Below are 10,136 nucleotides of genomic sequence, written 5' to 3'. Positions count from 1 at the left end.
CTGCTTCACGCTTTTTGCGACATGCGGTCGAGCGTTATCATGCAACAAAATGACTTTGCGTCGATTGTTGGCTACGGATGATCTTTTTTGCATCAACACGTCACTCAATCGGTATAATTGCTGTTGGTAGCGATCAGCTGTAACGGTTTCATTTGGACCCAAGAGTTCGTAATACAGCACACCTTTCTGGTCCCACCAAATGCACAGAAAGGTCTTATGCCCGTGAGTATTCCTCTTCGGCGTTGAAGCGGATGGTTGGCCGGGGTCCACCCATGATTTTTTCCGCTTGGGATTATCAAAGTAAATCCATTTTTCATCGCCAGTCACGATGCGCCACAAAAAACTCTTTTTTCTTTACCTGGCAAGCAAAGAAGTCGCAATAGTCAAACGATTCGAAATGGCACTTTCTGACAACTCATGTGGTAGCCATCTCCCTTCCTTATGAATCTTTCCCATGGCATGCAAGCGTTTTGAGACGGCCATTGGAGTAACATTTAACCGTTCCGACAACTCTAAAAGCGTTTGGGCTGGATTCTCATCGAGAAATTCTTGCAGCTCGACATCTTCGAATTTTTTCGGCTGTCCTGGACGTTCTTTGTCTCTCACATCAAAATCACCGTTTCGGAAGCGTTCAAACCAAACTCTACATGTTCTTTCCGATGGAGTTTCATCACCATACACTTCGGATAATAAGCGATGCGCTTCAGTTGCGGTTTTCTTGAGGTCGAAGTAGTGAAGAAGCACATGTCGGAAAAACAGCTTATCGCGATTCATTTTCAATCGATTGGAAAATCTCTTTGGCGTCGAGAAATCTAACCTGTAAGGATTGAATCACTTTCAGCGATGTCTAAACTACAAAAGACATGTGACTTCATCGTCGAAACTCGTCAGCGTTGGAGGCAGAGCCCTCTAGTAGCGAGCGATAGGAATTAAATTTAACACCTAATAATTGTTCCTTGCTTAAGGGAGTTTAGAGTTTTCATAAATGAATACAAATATTTATATGAAAAACCTTTCTGATATTATAAATTGTATTATTTATGCTAATCTACCCTTAAACGTCCGGCTACTGGGACGTTTACCTTAATAGCGTTTTTCAGAACTACTGCGCATTCAGTGTATTTTAAGGCCGCTGTACAATCGACGTAAAGATGTATAATTAATGAAAATATAGAAACGAGTTAAATCGCGAAATCCTTAATACATTTTCATCTGAAGATGGCTCAATAATAAGCTGAAACATGTAATGGTTTTATAAACTTTAATTAAATTTCTTTGTATTTATGTGATATATTTATATTTAAGTACTTGTTTGACTCTTATATGTCCTTTTTAATGTCGATTTAGTTTTCTAATACATTTTATTATGCTGTTTGATAAAATATACTTTAGGCACTTCAATTGAGATATCTTATTTTTACATTTAGAATTGTGTACAATGACTTTGATGTGCACTGAGTGCGCACAAGTTCTGCCAATGAAAAACATTATAATATTTTATTAGTGAAGTATTAGTGACTATTTTATTAGTCAAGAAAAAAGTAACGAAAAAGTAATAACTCGTTACATTTTGTGTGATAGTAACGGGTTACTTTTTAGGAAAAAGGACGGTAACAGTAACGAGTTATTTTTATGAGGTAACGTTGCCTTGCGTGGATGTAGTAACTGATGACAGTAAAAATACTTATATTTTATAACGGTCGAAGCTGGATCTTCATTACTTAAATAATTCAATCTTGAATTACTATATGTATATACCATATTGTAGTCTTTCGAATTGCGGGTCAAATTGTTTTTCTGGATTAAACGCAATTAAACTACTCTAGTAATCGCGAATTAAATTGACAAGCAATTTTAATAATTTGATGCTACAGTCAGGCATCATATTATACAGATGTTAATATGTTAAATAACTGTTAATAAATTTATTGCGAAAAATATTACCTCGGCCGGGAGTCGAACCCGGATCTCTCTGTATTCCATACGAAGGATACGTATTTCTAAACCATTAGACTTTAGACCACCGAGGCAATTATTGATTGTGTTCTCAAATGCGGTCTAAAATAAAGATTCTTAATATTGTTTATTTTATAAAAATAAATATTGTAAGAAAAATAATCAGGAATTGCTTTATATTAAGAAACATTAAGTTTTTAATAAAACGTCCAACGCCTTCGAACCATTCAGCTTTCAGCATTAAATATCTCTGCAATTTAAAATGGATTGAAATTTTTACTAAAAAAAGAAATATCGGTTCTAAACTTGCGAAAGAAAGCACTCCTACCATCGACTTCGATCTTCCGCAAAGCATTCTTACAAATTTCTGTCGTTCCGAAGATCAAAACGCACAAAGCAGACGGCGGAAAAGCTTTCGAGAATAAAAAGAATTAAGAAGGAAGGAAACGTAGGGCGGAAGACTCCAACAGGAGAGGATTCTTTCAATTAGTTTTCCAAGTGGAGATCCGAGTTAACCAAGTTTCCGTCCGAATGTTCCGACTAATGATTACGCCGTTATATCATTCGGTTGGGGAAATGCCGACTTCGTCCATTATGCAGCAAGTTAAACACATCCATATTGATAAGCTGCTATCGCTCTTGACTTTTCCGCGGAAGCCATTTCGGAATCGCTCAATAAATCGGGGCGCCTGTACGAGCGTCACAAATTATCGATTCCGTTGAGACAAACCTTGCTTGCTTTCATGTAAATTATCGAGCTATATCGACATGATTATTTTTCAAACTTCGCTATATGAAGAAGTTTATATTGTAGCGAAAAGAATCCTCGTCAGAGAGATATGTTGCTTGGAAAGGAGCAATGTTTCTGTAATCAATGATAGTTACGTATAGTTTACCAAAATCAAAGCAGGGACTGTGTTGACAGACAAATATTTGTCAAACAGTGCGCTGTACGTTGTAATTTGCCATCTATCCGAGTCTCTATTAATTGAGGGATAGTAACGCCAATTAATAGTCAAGAGGTTATCATCAGTCAAATGGCATTGCTTCCCATCGCTCCAACAATAAGATTCACCAGCAGCAAATGTGGCAACGTGAATCGAGTGAGAGAGAATTATATAATATTTATAATATAATATAATATTATCCCTTCAAAACGACAAATATTAAAATAAATAGAAACTTTAATTCTTTTGTATTTCTCTCTTTTTAAATCTACTTAATTTTTTAAAATAATATTCCCGTTGCTGTTGTATCTCTCTCTCTCTCTCTCTCTCTCTCTCTCTCTCCCCCCTTTCTCTCTCTCTTTCTTTTTTCGCCTCAACTTCTCTTGTCGATACGGTAAAGGAATGTTATTGCAACGTTAAACGTATACAAAAGACATGAACCGCTATATCCGATTACAAAAGCATTTCAATGTTCGTTCTCATTAAATCACGATAGGCAGTCTACAACATCCTTTGTCGTCTCAACTATTAAAGCGAACTCACGTTCTGCCTCGTAGATCGGGATCATATTAGTTGGTGGAACTTGTCAAAACTTAAATAAGGTAAACGTTACAGCGAACTTCTTATGCAAATTTAAATGTGTTCTTATTCAATATATTAATTGCGTCGCAGCTTCGACAATTTTCATGTGAATTGCTAACGGATACGTGTACGTTGAAATTCAAAGTGTTAGCATAAGTTAATTGAGTTTATGTACAATTACAATTCTCAGTAGCTATTTCACTTTCTTGGTTTAATTAAATCGCTATTTCCACTAGTATGTAGTTTTGTATATATTGTAAATTAAAAGATGAAACAAAATAAAAATCTGTACGTGAGAAATCTTAATAAAGTTTCAAAAAGACGATGATACGCGAGCATTTAAAAAACGCAATACTTTTCTAAATTTTTCATACTTTTAAGCTAATATGTAACATATAAAACACGTCTATTGTTTTTGTTACATTTATACAAAAGTAAGAAACTAATATCGCGAAATTTTATCGTTATTATATACGGTTTTTCAATAAATATTCGAGTAATAGCTCGTTATAAGATTTATAGGATAGGATAAATTGAACTCTCGTTGTTCGTGCCGTGCCAGATAGCAACTCTTGAGTACTTTAGACATCTCTATGTTGAATTGCAGACAGATACCATCATCAGGCGACACTCGCTTTCCGTTAGCGATCCTCTTCCATGATCAAGGTGAACCACTTCTTGATCTAAGATTTCCGCTTCCGTTGCTATTTCCGATACGGGACGCGTTAGATATTCGATTAACTGTTACCGGATACCCGACGCTTTCACATCAAGACATCTGAACATCGATTTTCATTTTCATTCGACGTATCTCATCAGTGACTCAAACAAAATTCGCAAACAAGTTCTCTATAAATTTTTTTAATTGTGCACGCTAATGTTAGTTTATAATTTAACAAATAAATGAACTATTTCTCAATAATGAGATTTATCAGCGATTATAGCTACACTGCGATTATTACTGCGCGTAATATTATTGCTAAGGATTTAATGTGTGAGTAATACGGTAAATATCAAAATCTATAGCAAGTATGAGCAAACGAAAGATGAACTGAACGAGTTTCGCGTTTGTAATTTAACATTTAATCGGTCTTGTAACATGTAAGAGAATATTATTGACGTACCCCTAATGGAATTCGTGGGCTGGCACGGGATGTTGGAATACCATTAGTAACTCCCAGGAAATTCTTGCTGCATCTATGCCGGCAGAGTTTCACGGAGCTGGAAGGCAAAACTCTTGCCATCATTGCGGGGCCAAGTGCAGTTCTCTCTCCGTCAAATTTACCCCAATCTTCTATTTAGTTTCCTTCTGAACTTCGCGGTCGTCTACGAAGCGCATGGCACGGCATGTCACACAATTAACGATTCGCTTAACATGTTAACTTTGCTTGGCTAAGTGAGATCCGCTCGTGACTCGACATCTTGCTCGGCCCTGCGCTTTCCGGATTGCCAGAATGGCTTGACGATCTCATTCTCTACGCGGTGTTCTTCGGGATATTAAACGTTTTATCCCGGAATCCCGGGGTGATAAATTTTATACGTTACATCGCTGAAATTCCACACGTCTGTCGTAGTATCCGCGTGGATGGGCGCGAATCCCATTGAGCGTAGATCTCCTCAACGTAAGTAACACGCGACGATTGCCGCGAGAAGATTTCCTGTTTTGTGCGCGTCATATAACGCAGTGGCCCATCTTCATTCCCATTTCCATACCGATGTCGTTACATAGCCAAGTCTGAGCCGTTCTTGCAATCTAATAACTAATCTTGGCACGTGATGCGGATAGATGCAGGCGCGCCGCATTTGGGAGGCGCGTTAGGTGGAGAGTTCGCAGCTCTATAGGTGCAGAAGTGGTGTCGTACCGTCAGTAATCAGACAGCACGTAATCTGCATAAACGGTTTCTCATCCCTCTTTACTCCGTTAGTCAGTGAATCTGCAAATTAACCCTCGACAACTACGTCATACATCGTTATTCGTGAGCAAGAAGAATTCCATTTGGTGCGGTATATTAAAGATTAAAGTTCGTCATAGTTCCAGAATTAATTGTATAAGACATTACAGTACTTGATTTTTTCTTTTCCTAATAAAAAATTTCCGATGGATTTTTCAAGCTGCTTTAGAATATCATTTTGAAGGATATCATTACATCTTTTACGAACAAAAATCCTCGCTGACTGTAAACAGGTCGCCTTTCTCTTAACCGATGGGAGAGACTGGCAGGTAATTCGAAATAAAAGCGTCGTCTCATATTTGGCTTAATTAAGCGAGCTTGCGTCGACATGCACGAGGATAAAGGGAAGCCGGGGGCGTGGATGCGATGCTTTTAATGTTTCGAGCTTTTAGCGTCGACGAGCTTTCCCTTCGGAGTCTCTGATGCTGATGCAACTGTATCCACCATCGACCATGAAGTCCAACATGCGTCGCCGCAGTTGCACCCTAGATTTCGTTAAACTTACATAGCGATCGTAATTACATCATGTACTTTACTCTCTGGCTAGAAAGGTGAATTATTTCTTAACCAAGCTGAATCTTTACTCGATTATGAGTAATTAATATTCTTGTAATAGTTTAAATACAAAAAATATGTTATTTGAGGATCCTCTCTAAAATTATATTGAGTTACACCGAGTAAAATTGTTTTTGCTATTACGAATTAACTTCGAAAGAAATAAACTCTATAACACTCTGAAAATGAGATAAATTTCTAGTTGAAAATAAATGAACCAATAAATTCTGATTTGTATTAATCAGAATTCTGGTCATCATATAATTGGATCTATCTTGTTATCTCGACTAGAATTGTAATAGATTTAACTATGAAATTTTAATTTGTCCTTTTTTTCCAAATGCAACTCTTTCCGGACTCTTTCCGATCTATTAATTGGCACATTTTTAGTACATTGTAATTCATATTTAATTTTTCATTATTGATATTACTTATGGTAAATAGAATTTCGAGTGGGCAGTGCGCTCGGTGAGAGGACAAATTAAGGCTAAAGGCTAAGTGATAAATGGAGTCACTAATTCCCTTAGTGCTCTTTTTGAAGTAATAGCTTTAGATCGCGGTTTAGAGCATTAACCCAACGGTTTAGGAGAATCAATGAAATATTCTGATTTAAAAAAATCTTTTTACGTTTTCCATATAGTAAATATATGTATACTGATTTTATTTATTTAACAATACTAATACTAAACAAGAGAGAAATAAAATTAATTATAGCAGAAGAATAAAATTAAAATCAACAATCTAGTTCCGTTATTTTAATCAAAGCACCTATCTGAATTTAACTTTCAGTATTCGTAGTTAAAAGTACCTAATATTTAGTATATTTTATAATACGAATCATGAGAATTCTGTACATGAATACCCGTTGTAAGAAACGTATATAAGATGTCGGATTAGAAATCGATGGATAGTGTAAGTGACAACTGTCGCAAGCATGTACACGGCTAGATTTAACGTTTCACCGTATTGCTATACGTTGTAATCCCGTCGCAAGTGACTTGGCAAAGACAATGATATTGGTATTGTAGTTATTGTATGTTCCTATGCGTCCTTTGTAATCTGTGCTCCGCAATTCTGACTATAGGTGACTGCATACATACATGAATAAATTGTGAACCGTTTTCTCTAGCGAAAATACCGAGGAAAATAATCATTTATTGCAATTTTGCAATTTTTTCATATATCTTTGCAAATATTACTTTTTAACTAAAATTATTCTAAATAAATCTCATTTGAAATTAATTAAGAAAGTCCTTCATTTAGCTCATTGAAGAATTCATGAAAAAGATTATTTCTCTCTAAATGTCTAGAAATCAATGTTTTAATTTCTTTTTTAAAAGCATTCTTAAAAGAACATTCAAATATTAATTTTGAGACACTCTATATAAACCACTGAAAATCAATACAAAGCTACTGAAGAATCAAAGGTATTGTCTACGCTTCCGGATTGGTGTGTTCTCTTACCGACGGATTCTGACGAAGATTGAATATATACCATGTTATTCTTAAAATTAAAACTTTTATTTTCTTTCTTCTCCGTTCCCCTTGAGGGATCAAACTAAGGATTTTTAAATACCGAGCGCTAGTTATGTGACTCATCAAAGTTTGGTGCGCGGAATTACTTAGCGCGCGAGTATACTCATCAGGATGTATTCACGAAGGTGGTTAGATCTTTGAGTAATTTCCTTAAGGACTCTCGATGCGGTTGATGGATGATTTCGCTGTTTCTTTTTTGGCTGCCCCTCATCCGTCAAATCGGTAAGCTTCCTCAATCTTCCTTTCGTTTTCTGCTTCGCGTTAGAGTAATTTTCTCGACGAGAAAAACGTGAGTATAATGAGGCGGAAAATGATAATTTAAGAAAAGCATTGAACATTAAAATTACGGGGCTGTCTTGAATATGACACCCTTGTTGGATATTTTCCGATCGACAAGGATTCATAAATACAAATGTCACAGATATAATATGCAAATCCAAGATTGGAAGTTCAGCCAAGGAGAGAATATTGATCGCTGCCGGTGTCGCTTATTGTATCCATTTAATAAAGAAATAATCTTTCGCGAGAGCGAAAATTATTATTCGTGAGAGCGTTTAAATATCAATTACTAACAATTTTACCTTCGTGTCTTCGAGATTGAATTTTCTTTTTATTTCGTAGCGTTATTTACACATAAGCCGAATACACGTCGCGTCGGCGAACTGTCCACGACTAGATTCGAAAATATTTCCCGATCGACGATCTCCATCAACGACAGATTTATGTCTGCGTTTCAGCAATTTTCCGAAAACGCTATACCATCGTGACAACAGCAGTGACATGGCGAAACTCGCCACGGAATACGTTTCAAGTGGAGATACTCGAATCGCGTGTCATCATAACGAAGCCATATGCGAGATCGATGGCGCAACATAAATCCATTTATGCCAACAAAAGCTCGGCAGCTCGATTCCAACATCTATCTCACTGTTGCACACTCGGCTTTTATTCACGCTATACGGTGTAGTCCGGAAAAGGAGAAAATATGTAGTAGAAAGAAACTTGCGGAGTAAGTTTTTCTTAACGAGAATATTTTATTGATGACCGCGCATTACAGGTCACACTTTTTCCACTTTCGGTTTGTAATATTTTTACTATTAAATCTTATATATATTACATCTCGTTTTTATATTATTTATGTCGTGAAATAAAATTTTCATAAAATTATATTTTCGCCCATTTTGATTCTTTAAATTTTAAAGGCTCTTCGGTTTCCTTTTTCTTTTTCTCTTTAACAAATTTTATGTCTTAAAAAAAAACGAAACCGTTTATTTCTATTTTTTAAAAATCGAAATAGAATGTTTTTTGTGCTTTTAAGCTTAAATGATTTGCGTGTTTACTGACAATCGATATACATTTGTGACATTTTACTTTTGTATTTTTGACCTTCTCATTTTGTAAAAGAGTTTTCGTTAATGAAAATAGAAAACTTATACTAACGATGAGTTTGAGGGACGTATTCTGCACAGCATAGAATACAAATCGCCGGAAATTGTTGCAGTTCTCGTACTTGGCGTGCCTCTTGAAGTGCTCCTAGTATCAAGTATCGCAACTTCGTTTGTGTTCGAGAATTCCTAGTGCCGAGGTCCGAAGTTACGTGCAGTGCAACATAATTGTGAACGCGGAACTTACACAGCTCGAAAAATGAATATCCGTTACATGATAAATGGAGGCTTCCAACTAAAACTTTTCAATATTCTTCACAAGTAATACTAAAAAATTAATAATAATGAATTGTTTACGCTATGTAACTTAAAAAGCAAGATCCTATCATTAATGATCCTTGAAAGCTTTTAACGACTTTCAGATTATGTAAAATTCAATTTTTTCAATTTTTAAAATATTCAATAATAAAAAATAAAAAAGAGATTTGATAAGAAATAGTCGAGAATCTATAGATATACCGCTTAGTTCCTTCTACGAAACATGGTTTGGCTTATATATGATCAATGAAGATCGATTTGTGCTGGGACGAAGATAACGAAATATCGAAGAGACGAAATTTCGTGCCGACCCAATAAGAATCGCTCAAGCCGATGAAATTCCGACGCCATCATTACGAGATTCGATGTAATACGATTTTCTTGTTTTATAGGAATGAATATCTTAGGAATGCATAGTAAGTTAAATTAGGTTGGAATTAGGCTTTGAGGTTGGCTATTAAATAGATTAATTGTGTGTCTCTTTGCTCGAAATAGATTTATATTTAATACTAAACAAAAAAAATTGTATCCCATGACGAAAGAAGAAGGGACATCGCATACTCCGATTTATGGAATGTTGGTCTCAACTTAGTTTTCGAGGACGGGCAGATATTTCCGGAGATGCACGTCTTATCTATCTACATATACGCGATAAAATGCGATGGCGATGGCATCGGCGTCTTCGACGTCACTGCAACATAAAATACATGTCAGAATCCGTCGCGCTGCGCCGCGCCGGTATCTCACCTGTGCGTCTCACGATCCATTTTCGAAAATTATTAAATATTATATATGGGGCATTCTTTCTCAAATCAGCCACCCCCCTGCGCATTTTATTTTTAAAGATAAAATTTTTTTCGAAGCGTCAAAATTTCCGCCTAAACCTCAATTTTTTGATGCCGTAT

General features: G+C 36.0%; 1 protein-coding gene and 1 pseudogene across 1 annotated transcript in view; one reads left to right on the top strand and one right to left on the bottom strand.

Moving 5' to 3' along the window:
- Positions 1–4,732, bottom strand: part of LOC108763842 (uncharacterized) — a 15,750-nt pseudogene extending 11,018 nt beyond the window's left edge.
- cpx (synaptic transmission protein complexin) overlaps positions 1–10,136 on the top strand; it is a 137,345-nt gene that overhangs the window by 16,107 nt on the left and 111,102 nt on the right. The gene's annotated exons all lie outside the window — the stretch shown is intronic.

Source organism: Trachymyrmex cornetzi, unplaced genomic scaffold, assembly GCF_001594075.2.
Source record: "Trachymyrmex cornetzi isolate Tcor2-1 unplaced genomic scaffold, Tcor1.1 scaffold386, whole genome shotgun sequence".
In the NCBI taxonomy this organism is placed as follows: Eukaryota; Metazoa; Arthropoda; class Insecta; order Hymenoptera; family Formicidae; genus Trachymyrmex; species Trachymyrmex cornetzi.
This window is presented reverse-complemented; position numbering and strand designations above follow the sequence as displayed.